A 19,744-nucleotide genomic window follows, 5' to 3' on the forward strand; every position below is an offset into this window, starting at 1 on the left:
AAACAGTAATTAAACCCAATATGAATGTTTTGGCTCCAATAAGGATTAATTATATCTTAGTTGGGATCAAGTACAGGTACTGTTTTATTATTACAGAGAAAAGGGAATCATTTAACCATTAAATAAACCCAATAGGGATGTTCTGCCCCAATAAGGGGTAATTATATCTTAGTTGGGATCAAGTACAGGTACTGTTTTATTATTACAGAGAAAAGGGAATCATTTAACCATGAAATAAACCCAATAGGGCTGTTCTGCCCTCAATAAGGGGTAATTATATCTTAGTTGGGATCAAGTACAGGTACTGTTTTATTATTACAGAGAAAAGGGAATCATTTAACCATTAAATAAACCCAATAGGGCTGTTCTGCCCTCAATAAGGGGTAATTATATCTTAGTTGGGATCAAGTACAGGTACTGTTTTATTATTACAGAGAAAAAGGGAATCATTTAACCATGAAATAAACCCAATAGGGCTGTTCTGCCCCCAATAAGGGGTAATTATATCTTAGTTGGGATCAAGTACAGGTACTGTTTTATTATTACAGAGAAAAAGGGAATCATTTAACCATGAAATAAACCCAATAGGGCTGTTCTGCCCCAATAAGGGGTAATTATATCTTAGTTGGGATCAAGTACAGGTACTGTTTTATTATTACAGAGAAAAGGGGATCATTTAACCATTAAATAAACCCAATAGGGCTGTTCTGCCCCCAATAAGGGGTAATTATATCTTAGTTGGGATCAAGTACAGGTACTGTTTTATTATTACAGAGAAAAGGGAATCATTTAACCATGAAATAAACCCAATAGGGCTGTTCTGCCCCCAATAAGGGGTAATTATATCTTAGTTGGGATCAAGTACAGGTACTGTTTTATTATTACAGAGAAAAGGGGATCATTTAACCATTAAATAAACCCAATAGGGCTGTTCTGCCCCCAATAAGGGGTAATTATATCTTAGTTGGGATCAAGTACAGGTACTGTTTTATTATTACAGAGAAAAGGGAATCATTTAACCATTAAATAAACCCAATAGGATTGTTCTGCCCCCAATAAGGGGTAATTATATCTTAGTTGGGATCAAGTACAGGTACTGTTTTATTATTACAGAGAAAAGGGAATCATTTAACCATGAAATAAACCCAATAGGATTGTTCTGCCCCCAATAAGGGGTAATTATATCTTAGTTGGGATCAAGTACAGGTACTGTTTTATTATTACAGAGAAAAGGGAATCATTTAACCATGAAATAAACCCAATAGGGCTGTTCTGCCCCCAATAAGGGGTAATTATATCTTAGTTGGGATCAAGTACAGGTACTGTTTTATTATTACAGAGAAAAAGGAAATCATTTTTAAAAATGTGAGTCTATGGGAGATTGCCTTTTGGTAATTTGGAACTTTCTGGATAATAGGTTTTTAGATAAATGGTCTGATACCTGTACCTGTTTAATGACCATTATTATATTGTGAAATGCATGGGAAATGTGGTGAAATTGTAATCTAGGGAGTAGTGATGGACGAAATAATTTGGTAGGCATGGATTTGCGGCGAATTTCCGTGTTTCACCATTGGCAGATTATTTTGCAAACCAGGCTTCAAAATTCGCTGTGTAAAAATTCACTGTGCAACAAAAAATTGTTGCGTGTGTAAAAAAAATTTACACGCGTAATAAATTGTTTTGACGCGCAACATTTTCGTTGTTTCATGGATTTTTTGATGTTTTGTAAATCTTTAAAAATAATTTGAAAATGAATTTTCCAGCGAAGCCAAATGGGACAGATTCGCTTATTGCTACTAGGGAGGCTTCCCAATGGAAAATAATTAGAAATGAATACAAAGCAGGTGGGGGTGCTGAGCTTCCATACATCTTCATTATTCTCTGCCGATTGCAGAATGCAATATCTTCTAATTGTATGCATCTTTTATTACATGCCACCCAAAGAGTCACTGGAGACCCTCCACAATATAGCCCAGAGTGCATTTCTGCACTGGAATCATGGAGATACAGCCTTGCATAACTGTTATAAATGAATAGTGATGAGCGAATCTGTTCCATTTCGCTTCGCCGAAAAATTCGCGAATCTTTGAAAAGATCCGCGAAATGGCGAAAAATTCGCGCGACAAAAAAATTGTCGCCCGCGGCTATTATTTTGTCGCACGGCTATTATTTTGTTGCGCGGCTATTGTTTCGTCTCCCGGCTATTGTTTCGTCTCCCGCGGCTATTGTTTCGTCTCCCGCGGCTATTATTTCGTCGCGCGCAGCTCTTGTTTCGTCGCCCGCGGCTCTTGTTTCGTCGCCCGCGGCTATTGTTTTGTCGCGCGGCTATTATTTCATCGCGCGTGGCTCTTGTTTCGTCGCGCGCGGCTCTTGTTTCGTCACCCGCAGCTATTGTTTTGTCCCGCGGCTATTATTTCGTCGCCCGCAGCTATTATTTTGTCGCATGGCTCTTGTTTCGTCGCGCGGCTCTTGTTTCGTCGCCCGCGGCTCTTGTTTCGTCGCGCAGCTCTTGTTTCGTCGCCCGCGGCTATTATTTTGTCGTCCGCGACTATTCTTTTTTGACGCCGGCGACAATTTTTGGACGTGCGGCGAATTTTTCCGCGGCGAAATTTTTCATCCGTTTCGAGAAATAATCCGCCAATGGCGAAACGCGGAAATTCGCCACGAATCCATGCCTGGCGAAACTTTTCGCCCATCACTATAAATGAACCCAGAATGCTTTAGTCTCTGTTATGATACTATGGGAGGTCTTTAGGTTTATTGCTGTCGATGAAGAGATAACAAACACTTTGTTGAAAGTTAGGATCAGCAAGATGTGATTCTAGAAGGATGTTGTGTGTATTCAAGACTGTAAGGAATCATGTAGGAACTATAAGCTTATTGTAAAGACTTGGTTGAAGAGTTTTGAGGGAAAATTCCAGGGTTACTTCACCTGAGGTGCATGGTTTCAGAATAAAGCATTGCTTGCCTATAAAGCTGTCTCCTTTCTTCAGATAGACCAGTGATCCCCAACCAGTGGCTCGTGAGTAACATGTTGCTCCCAAACCCCTTGGATGTTGCTCTCAGTGGCCTCAAAGCAGATGCTCATTGTTCATAAGATTCGTGAAACGGTAAAAAATTTGCGTAACGGCGAAAATGTTGCATGTCCAAAAAAAATTGTCACCCGCTGCTATTCTTTTGTCGCCCACGGCTATTCTTTTGTCGCCCGCGACTATTCTTTTGTCACGCGGATATTCTTTTGTCGCCCGCGACTATTCTTTTGTCGCCCGCGACTATTCTTTCGTCGCACGGCTATTCTTTTGTCACCCATGGCTATACTTTTGTCAAGCGGCATTTTTTGGACGCGCAGCGAATTTTTCCACGGCAAATTTTTTCAGCCGTTTTTCGAAACAGTCTGCCAATGGCGAAACGCAGAAATTCACTGCGAATCCATGCCTGACAAAACATTTCGCCCCTCACTAGTCTTTGACTCTTAACTTGTTGCAACTGTATTTATCTTGTATTAATTTGTATTTATTGTAATACTGTGTATTTATCTATTATTATCTTAATAACCCCCTGTTTGTATTAATGTATTCTACTGTACAGCGCTGCGTACATAAGTGGCACTTTATAAAGATATACATACATACATACAATTCCTGGCTTGGGGGCAAGTTTTGGTTGCATAGAAACCCAGTGTAAAACCAAACAGAGCCTTCTGTAGGCTGTCATTCCACATAGGGACTATTAAATAGCCAATTATTGCTCTTATTGGAAACATTTCCATGCTTGTGTTGCTCCCCAACACTCACAGGTATAAAAGGTTGGGGATCCCTGACCATCATTTTGCTAAAGAATACGAGGATCGCCACTGACAAAAATATAAATATCAACAGTTCAACAGAGAAAGGGTTAACCCTGAAGCTTAACATAAGGTCATAAAACACAAGCGCCTGATCTTCTGTACATAGAAATCTCAGAGGATCGTATAAATATCTTGCTGTGAGAATCATATTTTCATTCCCGTTATGCTGTTCATTTCTTGACAGTAGGCACCGCTGCTAAACAGCTTTCATGCTTATATTAATCCCTGACAGCTTGACCTTATGTTAGCGATTCCCTGATAACATGACTAATCATCTCATATAGAAAATCTTTCAGATGCCGGCAATATGTAAGGAGAGATTAGTATCTCGGCCCGATTAAAAATAGCTGCAGATTTTATGAAGGATGAAGGTTGTTTCTACTTTTAATATGTATAGAATTTCCATTAAGTGGATAAATGAAAATACAAACTAACTGGGAAATTATCTAGAGCTGTTGGATAATAACATTTAGAATGGTAATTTCTTTATGTAATACAGGTATAGCACCCGTTATCCAGAATGCTCGGGACCAAGGGTATTCCGGATAAGGGGTCTTTCCGTAATTTGAATCTTCATACCTTAAGGCTACTGAAAAATCAATAAAACCTTAATTAAATTATAATTAAAGAGAAAAGAGAATCATTTAACCATGAAATAAACCCAATAGGGCTGTTCTGCCCCCAATAAGGGGTAATTATATCTTAGTTGGGATCAAGTACAGGTACTGTTTTATTATTACAGAGAAAAGGGAATCATTTAACCATGAAATAAACCTAATAGGGCTGTTCTGCCCCCAATAAGGGGTAATTATATCTTAGTTGGGATCAAGTACAGGTACTGTTTTATTATTACAGAGAAAAGGGAATCATTTAACCATGAAATAAACCCAATAGGGCTGTTCTGCCCCCAATAAGGGGTAATTATATCTTAGTTGGGATCAAGTACAGGTACTGTTTTATTATTACAGAGAAAAGGGAATCATTTAACCATGAAATAAACCCAATAGGGCTGTTCTGCCCCAATAAGGGGTAATTATATCTTAGTTGGGATCAAGTACAGGTACTGTTTTATTATTACAGAGAAAAGGGAATCATTTAACCATGAAATAAACCCAATAGGGCTGTTATACCCCCAATAAGGGGTAATTATATCTTAGTTGGGATCAAGTACAGGTACTGTTTTATTATTACAGAGAAAAGGGAATCATTTAAACATGAAATAAACCCAATAGGGCTGTTCTGCCCCCAATAAGGGGTAATTATAACTTAGTTGGGATCAAATACAAAGCACTGTTTTATTTTTACAGAGAAAAAGAAAATCAATTTTAAAATTCTGAATTATTTGATTACAATGGAGTCTATGGGAGACGGGCTTTCCGTAATTCGAAGCTTTTTGGCTATTGGGTTTCCGGATAATGGATCCCATACCTGTACCAAAGCCTAAAACACAAGCCTTTGATAGGGTGTAATAAAAGCCCTAGCAAACTGTAATACCTCTTAGCTCCTTACTTCGCCAAATTAAAAATGGGCACTTTTCTGTGCTTGCACGGTGGGGTTTATTTCCTGGAACTCATGGGACAAATTACAAACAACAGAAGTCCTACCTTGCTTTATGGCAGGGAAACTTGAAGGCTTATTAACATTTACTACACTGCTGCTTAAAATACGCGACTTATTTGATAGTGAAAGATAAAGAGATATGGAGGCTTAAATGAGGCAAATATAGGTGCAATGAACTTAAGAACGATTTTAATATATTGAATCTGAACACTATTAAAATGTTGTTTAGGTAAAATGTTACAAATTCTATGATCTGTGGCAATGAAGTTGTTGAAGGTGAAAATAATATAATAATTATTTTTGCTGTATAATGATCATTTGAGATAAAATCCTGGGAAAAGTTGTACAAAATAATATAGGGCCACTCAAAAGTCCCACCATACAATTATAATGAATCCTAAAATTATTAGTGCAATTTTAATGTTAATTAAATAACCTCCTGCATCCCCTACAATCTGGTTTTAGACAACAACACTCCACAGAAACTGCTCTAACCCGACTAACAAATGACCTCCTTTCGGCTAAAGCCAAAAAACACTACTCGCTACTAATACTTCTCGATCTCTCTGCTGCTTTTGACACTGGGATCACCCTCTTCTCCTCCAGACTCTCCGCTCTCTTGGCCTTCGTGACACTGCCTTATCCTGGTTTTCATCTTATCTCTCAGATCGATCCTTCAGTGTCTCTTACAATGGGGAATCATCTTCTCCCTTGCCTCTTTCTGTCGGGGTTCCTCAAGGCTCTGTCCTGGGCCCCTTACTATTTTCTCTCTATACCTCCTCACTTGGCAAAATAATCAGTTCTTTTGGCTTTCAGTACCACCTCTATGCTGACGATACTCAGATCTATCTTTCCTCTTCTGATCTCAACCCAGAGCTTCTAACTCGCGTCTCTCCCTGCCTGTCCGCTATCTCCACTTGGATGTCCCAACGTTACCTTAAATTAAACCTCTCCAATAGGGTTGTAGCGAACCTCAAAAAAAAAGTTTGCGAACGCGTTCGCGAACTTACATCAAAAAGCGCAAATATTCGCGAACTTTGCGAACCCCATAGACTTCAATGGGAAGGCAAACTTTAAAACCTAGAAAAGTCATTTCTGGCCAGAAAACTAATTTTAAAGTTGTTTAAAGGGTGCCACGACCTGGACAGTGGCATGCAGGAGGGGGATCAAGGGCAAAAATTTATCTGAAAAATACTTTGTTGACACAGCGTTGCGTAAAATCGCAAAGGCAGCTGGCAGACCTAGCGGAAATACGCTGCGTTTTTAGCTATTTCGCGCTATTACCTCCATGGAAACTGGATTTGCTGAAAAATGCCATGTGTGGCTTGCGCGGCGTTTTTAGGGTGAGAAAAAACGCAGCGGAAAAACGCCACGCGAACCCAAATTGCGAACATACGCGGAAAGTTCGCGAACTTGCGTGTTCGCGAACACCCGATGTTCGCGCGAATTAGTTCGCCGGCGAACAGTTCGCTACATCTCTACTCTCCAAGACTTAATGGATGTGTGAAGTGTTCTGAAACCACTGGGGTACAGATGTTAGAACAGCATTGTATGTAGCAGACAGTTGGTGTCAAAGACCCCACATCTGTTTAGGGATGGTTTCTCCACCTTAACATGAATAGCCTTTTTTTACAACTTGTTTAAACCCACGGTCTTCTTTGTCCAAAATTTGACATTGCTACAATATCTTCATACTAGTCAGTTGAACTGAAAAAGTTGCTTGGACAAGTAGTGAAACGCCTTCAATGATTACTAAGCAAGTCCAGTTGTTTTAGAGTTACTTATACTATATATACCCTGACCTGAATGAATGAATGAAAATCTCTTTAGTCATACCTTGCAATTAGCTAGCTCTACATAGGCATATACCTTGCCCTACCTTGTTAGAGAAGGTCCTTCCCACTATGCTGCAACTGTTGTTCATAGAAAAAAAAGTCACCCACATTGCCAATTTCTTGGCCTGTGCCCATAAAGCACTTTAGATAGACAAAGGGAGGACTGGGAGGTCTCTTTTCTTGTAACTTAAGTTTTTATTAAATTTTTCAGTGTTGATTATACAACTGGTGGACATGTACATTATGTCCGCATAATATGACAGTGATTCAACAGTTTTTCAACATTGATACAGTTTCATAACATGAAAACAGATAAAAATAAAAAATAAAATAAGAGTAATAAGAAACAAAGGAGATAAACAATGATTTATAAGTTAAGGAGGTACTCTTGAGGGTTTTAGTAGGGTTTCATTGTTCATTGGCAAATAATTCCCAAGGTGCCCATATTTTAAGAAACTTAGGAGTTTTATTTGTTAATCTGGCGATTCCAGCTTCAAATGCTTTGTTTGAGTCCACTCTTTTTTTGATTTCAGCCAGTGTAGGGGGAGAGGCGGTTTTCCATTTTGCGGCTATGGAGATTCGGGTAGCTGTTAATATGTGGTTAATAAGCGCTTGGTTTGACTTGCTAGTCTTTGGGAGTGGCTTGCCCAACAGAAAGGTGGTTATATCTGGTGGTATAGGTGCTCATAATACCTTTCTTAATAAGTCTGAAACTTCAGACCATAATGGAGATATCAGCGGGCAGAACCAGAAAATGTGTGGGAGAGTGCCCTGTTCTCCGCAGTTTCTCCAACATAATGGGGAATGGTCAGGGAACAGGGTATGGAGCTTAGCAGGACTGGGAGGTCTCTAATCCCATTGGATGATGTAAAAGGCAAGAAGCAGATAACAATGACATCTGCATTTTTTTTTTATGCAATAGAAGGTGTTTTTTTTCTCTGTGAAACACATGGCAAACATTTTTCTGATGGCAAAACCACAAGAAGATTGAACTTGGACATTGTGATATGTTTCACCAAAGCTACAGTATTGTACTTTCAGTGTGATTTGGTATGAACGTTATTCTAACTTTCTAACTTGACCTCAGAATATCTGGTGACTTTGAAGGAACATTGAGAAGCATATGCTAGCTAAAATTAGGTAGCAGTCTCTTAATTGCATAGAATACAGACTAAAGCAGTTTATTTGTGTTTAATTAAGATACGTTTATGCAGATTTAGCCGCAGAACTCAAAAGATAAGTGAGATTTATTACTGGCAGTTAGAGTTATGTGTAAGTATGTGCATATTTAAAACCTGTGCCAAGAGCAGCCCATTAGGACTGAGGAGACCCTTGTCTTATTTATATGAAAAAGAACAGTGATCCTGGACAGTGGATCTGAGCCAATCAGAAGGAAGCTGACCCATAGGGGCCGATTCATTAAAACACGAGTTCGAATCCCGAATGGATACGATGATTTCTGAAGATTGCAAATACCACGAAAATGCTTACGACAAATTCGTATTAGTCACGATAATATTGTATTGACGATCCGAAAGTCAGGAAATTGTCGTACCGAACGATTGTAAACAGCGGCAGAACCTTTCCGAATTTTTCGCACAAGCATCTGAAAAAGTCACGCAAGCGTACGAAAAAGTCGCGCAAGCGCAAAAAAATCAGAGAAAATACGCTCGGAGCATTCAAATTAATGCTCCGAGCTTTTGTGTCTTAATAAATTTCATAATCTAACTAACTGAGCATGTACACGGGTCTGGGTCTCGGTGCAGGAGTGAGGCATTATGGGAACTTTCTTTACACAGCTCAGCATTTTTCTTTCCTATGAGGCTTCTGATCATCTGAACGGGAGAAATATGGGGAGACTTAAGGGCACTATTGAGAGAACTGAAGGTATGCCTGCAGCTTGATATTAACTCTTTATTAGCCTTTCCTTCTTCCTTAAGATCCTGGTAGGGCTAGGATATTATAAACATTAACTACCAGATTAAACCCTAAATTGCCTCAGGTTGAGCCCCAACCCAACCATCCATTTTATCTGGCTCAACATAAGAGGATCAGCCAACATTAGGATGTCCATTTGGAATCACTGGTTTAGAAAACAGAGGACAACAAGGAATGCTTTCCTAGTGATGGGGTAATGGCAGATTCTGTTAATGCCTATAAGAGGGGCCTGGATGAGTTCTTGATCAATCAGAATATCCAAGGCTATTGTGATACTAATATCTACAGTTAGTACTAGTGGTTGTATTTATAGTTTATGTATGTGAGTGTATAGATTGGTAGGTGTGGGTTAGGTGTGCTGGGTTTACTTGGATGGGTTGAACTTGATGAACTCTGGTCTTTTTTCAACCCTATGTAACTATGTAACTGTGTCATGATGATTCCAACAATGCAATAGCAAATTCTAACCTTCGGAATGTAACCTTGCATAACTCCCCTTTTACCTTCAAAAAGCCATTTTTAATAAGCATTATGGTTATTATAATCTTCATTCATTGGCACATACGTGCATGCATTTAGATGGAGAAGGCAATGCTGATATTTCCATGGAGATACCTGTTACACCACCGAGTTTTATAAATGTCTTTCCTGTAATTTAAAGAAGAGACATCTGATTCGTTGCATATTAATGTAAGTGATGAGTCTTCTCTTATTGACCTCCGGTTCATTTCAAAAGGATCACCTTGTAACCTGTAAAATTTCATAATGAAAGCAGCTTGTTTCCAGTCTAGTCTATAGAGCAGTTTGCATTAATGTCGGCTCAATGTATAACCTTGCATCTATTAGTATTAATACCCTCTGAAAAGATAATTTTTTTGCACTGGCATACATCCCATGTTCTGATCAATGGTAGCGTCAAGGTCATTAACAAAAGAAAAAGTGCCCCTCTCTTAAAGATGTGAATACACCACTCTACTTTCCACTTACTACACTGGCTAAAGCACACTCTGTTCAATATGTCAGCTGATTTTTTTATCCAAGTATAGATAAAGTATATATCATTGTAAAATATAAAAATAAATCACGTTATTCTGTTGGCTTCATGTCTAAGGGGCTGATTTACTAAGACACGATTTCGAATCCGAATTGGAAAAATTCCGATTGGAAACGAACATTTTGCGACTTTTTTGTATTTTTTGCGACTTTTTCGTATTTTTTGCGATTTTTTCGGCGTCTTTACGATTTTTGCGAAAAAATGCGAGTTTTTCGTAGCCATTACGAAAGTTGCGCAAAGTCGCGATTTTTTCGTAGCGTTAACACTTGCGCGCAAAGTCGCGCCTTTTTCGTAGCGTTAAAACTTAAAAGGCGCAACGTCTAGATCAATACTATATGCACTGGTGTAACTATAGAGCAAGCAGACCCAGCAGTTGCAGGGGACTCAGGGGTTAGGGGTAGTGATGAGCGAATCTGTTCCGTTTTGCTTCGCCGAAAAATTCGCGAATCTTTGAAAAGATCCGCGAAACGGCGAAAAATTCGCGAAACGGCGAAAATGTCATGCGACAAAAAAAATTGTCGCCCGCGGCTATTATTTTGTTGCGCGGCTATTGTTTCGTCTCCCGCGGCTATTGTTTTGTCGCGCGGCTATTATTTCGTCGCGCGCGGCTCTTGTTTCGTCGCCCGCGGCTATTGTTTTGTCGCGTGGCTATTATTTCGTCGCGCATGGCTCTTGTTTCATCGCCCGCGGCTCTTGTTTCGTCGCGTGGCTCTTGTTTCGTCGCCCGCGGCTATTGTTTTGTCGCGCGGCTATTATTTCGTCGCCCGCAGCTATTATTTTGTCGCACGGCTATTGTTTCGTCGCGCGCGGCTATTGTTTCGTCGCGCGGCTCTTGTTTCGTCGCCCGTGGCTCTTGTTTCGTCGCCCGCGGCTATTATTTTGTTGCGCGCTATTGTTTCGTCGCCCGCGACTATTCTTTTTTGACGCCGGCGACAATTTTTGGACGTGCGGCGAATTTTTCCGCAGCGAAATTTTTCATCCGTTTCGCGAAACAATCCGCCAATGGCGAAACGCGGAAATTCGCCGCAAATCCATGCCTGGCGAAACTTTTTGCCTATCACTAGTTAGGGGGGCTGCTTTCTCTATAGTTATAAAGAACCCCCCCTCCCCAGCTGTTCTCCTACCTGTGGGTGGCCGAGAAGTGGTTGGACAGGAGACCAGGTAGGATTCATTGTGTGCCAGGACCCTTTGAAGGTTTTTTTCGTGGGGGGGGGCACCACCATTTAGTTATGCCACTGACTACACATTAAAATCAATAACCTCTCACATGCTAAACAGGCATCCAACCCATTCTTGAATCGAGTGGTGTGTTTATAGCTTGTGCTTCCCTAATGGAAAATGTGCTCTGTAGCTTTTCCCCACCCCTTGTAGCTTTACAGGCATCTCCCTTTCTATCCCTCTCTGAATCATCAACCTTGCAAGATTAATGAAAAAATATTATTTCACCTATTAAAAAGACTTCCACAACTTAACGAAGTTAAGTTGCGCAAAGTCACGAAAAAATCGCGACTTTGCGCAACTTTCGTAATGGCTACGAAAAACTTGCGTTTTTTCGCAAAAATCGTAAAGACGCCGAAAAAATCGCAAAAAATACGAAAAAAAATCGCAACATTACCGATCATTATGAAAAAAACGCAATCGGACGCATTCGGCCCGTTCGTGGGTTAGTAAATGTGCCCCTAAGTATTACAAGTCTCTAGATGAAGCCGATAGGATAATGTGATTTATTAATGGGTGAGGTTATGGATAGGAGGCCCTATATCAGTCAACTTAGGCATCAGTCCCTATATAGCACCTCACTTTATGGTCAGTTGCCCAATATCTCTAACGTCTACCTTTCAGAATCCTGCCTCCTTAGTTACAATAAGTAGTGCCTTATTCTATGCTGTTTGGCAAGAATAATGGGAAGGCCATCTCCCATAGACTCTTTTTTTCCAAGTACTTATTCTTAATTATTAGTGGCAAAACAATACTATTGGCTTGGTTTGCCTCCAATAAAGATTAATTATATCTTAGTTGGGATCAAGTACAGGTACTGTTTTATTATTACAGAGAAAAGGGAATCATTTAACCATGAAATAAACCCAATAGGGCTGTTCTGCCCCCAATAAGGGGTAATTATATCTTAGTTGGGATCAAGTACAGGTACTGTTTTATTATTACAGAGAAAAGGGAATCATTTAACCATTAAATAAACCCAATAGGGCTGTTCTGCCCCAATAAGGAGTAATTATATCTTAGTTGGGACCAAGTACAGGTACTGTTTTATTATTACAGAGAAAAGGGAATCATTTAACCATGAAATAAACCCAATAGGGCTGTTCTGCCCCCAATAAGGGGTAATTATATCTTAGTTGGGATCAAGTACAGGTACTGTTTTATTATTACAGAGAAAAGGGAATCATTTAACCATGAAATAAACCCAATAGGGCTGTTCTGCCCCAATAAGGGGTAATTATATCTTAGTTGGGATCAAGTACAGGTACTGTTTTATTATTACAGAGGAAATGCTCGGGACCAAGGGTATTCCGGATAAGGGGTTTTTCCGTAATTTGGATCTCCATACCTTAAGTCTACTAAAAAATCAATTAAACATTAATTAAACCCAATAGGATTGTTTTGCCCCCAATAAGGGGTAATTATATCTTAGTTGGGATCAAGTACAGGTACTGTTTTATTATTACAGAGAAAAGGGAATCATTTAACCATTAAATAAACCCAATAGGGCTGTTCTGCTCCAATAAGGGGTAATTATATCTTAGTTGGGATCAAGTACAGGTACTGTTTTATTATTACAGAGAAAAAAGAAAACAGATAAAAAGAAAAAAATATAGTATTATTTAGTTATAATAGCCTTTCTCCCATATCCAAGCTTCACTGATATCATGAGATCTGGACTGGTAGAGTTATCATTTAGTATAATTAGAAATGGCTTCTGAGTTCTGTAGGACTTTAGGGTCCACTTTGCTAGTTAGTAGTGATGAGTGAATTTTTTTTCTGGCAGGCATGGATTCGTGGTGAATTTCCATGTTTCACCATTGGCAGATTTTTTTGCAAAATGGGAGCAAAAATTTGCAGTGGAAAAAAATTTGTCACAGTCGTGTCAAATTGGGCACGGTCGCGTAAAAAAATCGTATTTTGCTAATTTTTAGGCGAATTGAAACAGGACAGATTCACTCATCAATACTAGTTAGAGCGTCACACTTTATTAAATGTTTTTCTGTCTTTTCCGTCTTGCAATTACACAACTAGTTATGTTCCCTATGTTGTGTTTTATCCCACCTACCATGTCATGTTTTAAGTGTAATAAAAATATATTTTCTTCCTTTTCCTTCTATTAATAAATACAATGCTAATGATCAATGTTTTTCTCGGGTGAAAATAATTGTTGGCTCTGTACATCAGCTTGCTGAATATTAGTTGGCTTAGGAACATGTGCCTAAATCGGATTCTGCATCTTCTCTAATCCCTGGGCTTGGTTTCTGTTATTACTGGTTTTAGGTTTTATCAATGTTGCATTTGAATCAGAATCATGAACTTAGATATATTAGAAAATAAGAAAATTACTCATATGCCTCTGTGAGTATTGGCCCTGAATAGAAAAAGTACACATTGCCATTTCATTAGACTTTAGGAAAAGTAATGAACAGAAAGCACAATCTTGGGAAACTATATGGCCTCTCTCAATTAACATTCAGTTATCTAATTCCAGTAGGGAAATAAGATTAAACTTCTTTAAGAAATTTAGAAGACCTATGGCACAAGCATGAAATTGCACACTGCCTACCATACATTTATATATATATATATACATTGCTAACATCACTTTATTTGCATTTGCCATTGATTCAAGCTCTGTGTTTCCAGTTTTTATCTTATTTCTCTTTTCTACATTTGCTTTGCTCTTTTTTCATTTTTAGTCTTTGTCCTCATTATCCTGAGACTTTCTTGTGTGCTTTCCTCCTTTCCCATTTTGCTTCTTTACTTCCTTGCACATTTAATTTGGTCACACATAAACACAAGTACATACAAAGTACAATTACATTAAAGTGCTAAGTGTTAAAGAGACAAAAGAAAGGAAGACCCTGACCCACAAAGCTTATAGTCTAAATGGGTGTGTAGCCCACTTTATCAGTTTCAGTGCTGCTACTGCTATTGTTTGGCGCTACAGGAGCCCTGAGGCCCCGCTTACTATGGGGGACAGGTGTTTTCCCAGCAATGGCGTGCCTCCACCCAGGAATGATTCTGTGGGACTACAACTCCCACCCTGGGAATGTAATGCTGTAGTTCAACCCCTCAGGGGATCCACTCTACTCCCGGCAGTATTGCCCCTCCCTGGGGTCGTTTCTTACCGGCTTGGTTAGTGGTCCTGAGTATGAATAAGCTGAACACCGAGGTATATGATGAAACAGATGGATCTTTATTTGGGCAGACCTCTCCAGGAGTGCAGTACAGGAAGTCAGGGCACATCCACCATTTATCCCAAAGCACAGAGAACCTCTCTCAAAAGGGGTACCCACGGTACTCTCGCCAAGATGATCTTATCTAGGAGTTCTCCCCGGTACTCTCACCAAGAGACCCTCTCATAGGGCTCTCCCCGGTACTCACGCTAGGCAGACCCTCCCCAAAGACTCAAGGTACTCACGCCCAGGCACTCTTTATCAGGGATCTCCCATCTAATAGGGACTTTCTCCCTCTTGCCTAACTGCTGTATGCCCTGATCTTCCAGCTGATGTAATGCTGGGGGGTCTTAACCCCTCAACACTCCTGGAGGGGCAATGATGGCCCATTCTTACCTCCACTCCCTACATGGCACTCCTAGACTGTCCTATAACAGAGGAACTACTATCTAACCCCTACTAAATGGAGCACCTCTGTCCAAAGGAAATCCCCAGACTCAATCTCCCTCAGCACCTGGCTGCATCCCTTTTTATAGACTTTTTGCACCACCCTGTGGCCATAACCCAAACTGCGGGAATACTCCCCATTAACTATTTATGTCCCAGACCATACCCAGTGTCCCTTAACCATTACCACCCCGGGGCCTGTCCTAGGGGGGGTCCATCCTGTGGGGCCTATTTTATTAAACCCCTACAGGTGGATAAAATACAAACCTAAATAGGAGGGTAATTGCTGCTATGCACTTCATACATACAAACATAACTATAATCAGGGTGTTTTTTACACCGTGTATGCCTGCCATAGAAGCCTTGTATGATCCATTCTCACACACAGCAATTAGTCATAGCCTAACCATTTTGTAAAGAAGTAAATCAGCCAATTAACGCAAAGAGAAAACAAAGAACACAGCCCAGGAGGCACAGTCAAGCCAATAACACTTTATATTGCTCTACAATAATATAATTGTATATAAATACTATATAGTAATTGATTTAGTAGTAATACCAAACATTAAATACAGCATTTACTTCCGATTGGTTTCTTGTGGCCGTCAATAAAATTCATTAAACTTCCTCCTTCGTTAATTAGTTGTATTATCTTCTACAACCTAATGATACCCTTGTTGTCAATATGGCCGATAAAATGAACTCGAACTCACTATGAAATCAATCAAAAGATTCTTAAAGCTGAATCATATTGATATGGTATAAACTGGTTTGGTAATTTACAGCTATCTGCCTGTGAGCGGCATGGATCTTTTGTTATTTCTTCTACCGTATTCGCTTAAACAACGATATTTGCTGTGATGCAAATTCAAGGCCCCTCTTTATGTAAAGAATCCAATTTCAATTAGGGAGAGAAGGGTTAAATTAAGCGGAAAAGCCCTTTGCAACGTAAGACAGGCAGTAAAAGCCTGAAGGTATTCACATGCCTCATAAGCTATACATAATAGCATAACTGGAAAACCAAACATTATGGGAATGGAATTATGGGATGCAAGTTGGCCACAGGGACATGAAAGAATAATTTTTGCCCATATTTTCCTCAGTGACATTCTCATTTTTGGATTTAAAGGTGGCCTGTCACCCTAAGAAATATTTCCAAATCCCTTTGTGTCATGTTAGTTGAGCAAAATAAACTTTACTTACACTATATAAGTTATTGAATTTCTTTTTCCTTCCGTCTCAAGATTTATAGTTGCAGCAAACAGGCCGGCGCCATTTTGTGGGCACTGTTAGTAAGGCAAGCTTTGGATCTCCCCAAAATATTAAGCATTTGCCATCTGGAAAGTGCTAAATGGAAAGTTAAAGTAATTGTAATTAAAAAACTGAGTTGTCAATCATATATTGCCTGCCCCGCCTCTATGCCGCAAGCATAGAGGCGGGGCAGGCAATGTATGATTGACAGCTCAGATTTTTAAATACATTTATAACACCAAACTGCGGCATAGAGGCGGGACAGGCAATATATGATTGACAGCTCAGATTTTTAAATACATTTATAACACCAAACTGCGGCATAGAGGCGGGGCAGGCAATGTATGATTGACAGCTCAGATTTTTAAATACATTTATAACACCAAACTGCGGCATAGAGGCGGGGCAGGCAATATATGATTGACAGCTCAGATTTTTAAATACATTTATAACACCAAACTGCGGCATAGAGGCGGGGCAGGCAATATATGATTGACAGCTCAGATTTTTAAATACATTTATAACACCAAACTGCGGCATAGAGGCGGGGCAGGCAATATATGATTGACAGCTCAGATTTTTAAATACATTTATAACACCAAAATCAAAATCAGCCAAAGTATGTTTGGCTGTTAAAGTGCAACTCTGGCTTCCAAACCAAAATTTGCCCCACACAACACAAAAATCTCTAATATACCTATCGCTGTAATCTGTTCCTTCAAAAAGTATGAATAAATACCATTTTTATATGCTGAAATCCAGCTGCAAAACAGTTCTCCTCTTTCTGCATCATTTGAAATCCTGGCAGGGGAGGAGGGACTAAAACACTGATGTTACAAACAGTAACAACTTCTCCTCAGCTTACAGACAGCATGCAGGAACTACATAACCCACAATGCATTGCACTGTGATGTTCCTTTCCTTACTGACATCACGTGTGCAGGGGATTGTGGGATTGGGAGGAGACAGGCTGAGGGCAGACGACTACTGTTACATTTTATTTGAGTCTCAAAGTAGTCAGATCAGCAGGGGAACAGGGGGCGGGGCTTAGGGAACTGTTCCAAACCAGATTATTACATTAACAATCATGAAAAGGCTGCATAATTTTAATTAAACTAATCCCTTGGATGTTGCTCCCAGTGGCCTCAAAGCAGCTGCAAAAAAAAAAAATCGTGAAACGGCTTTAATGTTTTGTCAAAAAAACAATGTACACTACAATATTTTTTTTACTCGCATGATTATTTTTCATGCGCAGCAATTTTTTGGCCCGTGGCCAATTTTTCCACAGCGAATTTTGTCGCCTGTCTCGCAAAAAAACATCCTGGCCACAAGTCAGGGGAGAACACCAGTGGCCAGGGGAAGCAGTAAAAGGGATCGGGTCTGGGCCGCCGGGGCCCATTGGGTTCTTTCCTGGTTCCTGGCGGCCCAGTCCGACCCTAAGAACAAGAACTTTTATTTGACTCTTTATAGCTTATCTTAGCTTAACAGCCCTACCCACTATATCATGATATGTTATGTTTTATTTCAATTATCATTTTTATCATTGATATTACTTGTCTTTGTTGGTTTGGATATTTCAATTGTCAAATGTTATGGCTTTTCTTAAATGACAATCTTAAAGGGACAATAACACCAAAAAATGAAAGTGTATGAAAGTAATAACAATGTAATATACTGTTCTCCTGCTCTGGTGTAAACATTACTATAGTTTAGTAAACTATAGCTGTGTAGCCATGGGGGCAGCCATTCAAAGGAGAAAAGGCACAGGTTATTTAGCAGATAACAGATAAAACACCATTGTATTGTACAGAGCTTATCTGTAATCTGCTAAGTAAAGGTGGCCATACACGGGCCGACTATAGCTGCCGATATCGGTCCCTTGGACCGATTCGGCAGCTAATCGGCCCGTGTATGGGGAGAGCAGAGCGGCCTGGCCGACCGATATCTGGCCTGAAATTGGCCAGATCTCGATCGGCCAGGTTAGAAAATCTGGTCGGATCGGGGACCGCATCGGCTCGTTGATGCGGTCCCCGATCCGACTGCCCCATTGCCGCCCACATAATCCGATCGTCTGGCCCCAGGGCCAAACGATCGGATTATTATTTTTTTTACCTAAATGGTCCCCGATATCGCCCACCCGTAGGTGGGGATATCGGGGGAAGATCCGCTCGCTTGGCGACATCGCCAAGCGAGCGGATCTGCTCGTGTATGGCCACCTTAACCTGTGCCTTTTCTCCTTTTTTCCAGCTGGAATGGCTGCCCCCGGGGCTACAGAGCAGGGTATTTATATAAACTATAGTAGTGTTTCTGAGGCAAACACACAACTTTTACCAGTGCTGAGCAGCAGTACATTATATTATAATTACTTTAAAGGAGAAGGAAAGGCTAAGTCACTTGGGGGTGCCAAAATGTTAGGCACCCCCAAGTGACTTAGAACGCCTACCTTTTACCCCGGGCTGGTGCCCCTGTACCCTGTACGGAGGGAACAGCACCAGCCCGGGGTAGCTGCCGGCGCTTCCTCCTTCCTCCTCGCATGCGCCGGCCGGCGGATTTCGCCGGCAGCGCGCAAAGGAAGGAGGAAGCGGTGTCTACAGGTGCCCCGGGCTGGTGCTGTTCCCTCCGTACAGGGGCACCAGCCCGGGGTACAAGGTAGGCGTTCTAAGTCACTTGGGGGTGCCTAACATTTTGGCACCCCCAAGTGACTTAGCCTTTCCTTCTCCTTTAAAACACTTTCATTTTTTGGTGTTATTGTTCCTTTAAAAACAAACAAAAACAAAAGGAAACAGACGTAGCTGCTAAATTTATCCAGTGAATTTTGGTATTCTTGTTTTGGTGGTTTATTTGTATCTTATTTTCTTATTTCTGCTTCCTCCTTTCTCGTTGGTATGGCCTTTGACTAAGAGGGTTGTAAGGATGTGAAATGTTAATAGTGAAAACAAATTAGTTTAGCCACTAGGTGGCAGTGCGTTCTAAGGTGAAATAATAAAGTTGCATGAGGAACAGGAAATAGGGCAGCCATTTTGGCAGTGAGACGGTGAGGGAGAGAAGTCTTTGTCAGGGTAAGTTTAGGAGGGAGAAGAGTGCCAAACTGTGTGCTGTATTGAAGTCACGAAAATAAAGTTGAACTGGTTTACAGAATGTTTTAATGAATAGAAAAACATTTGAATTATGTAAAATTTTGAGTTTCGATTTGAAAAAAATCTAAAATTTACAAATTCAAAAACTAATAAAGAAGCCTTTCCCTGTTTTTGTGTTGCTGTGGTGCCTTTTGATTGCTGGACTCTCTTCCCCAACTCCAGCCAAGTGCAGCAAAGACAATAAGCATTTTTTTCTTGCATTTTTCCTGCACGGAAAAATGTTATTTTTTCCATAGAAAAAAATCACAAATATTTATTATAAATCACTATTT

Source organism: Xenopus tropicalis, chromosome 5 (assembly GCF_000004195.4).
Source record: "Xenopus tropicalis strain Nigerian chromosome 5, UCB_Xtro_10.0, whole genome shotgun sequence".
Classification (NCBI taxonomy): domain Eukaryota; kingdom Metazoa; phylum Chordata; class Amphibia; order Anura; family Pipidae; genus Xenopus; species Xenopus tropicalis.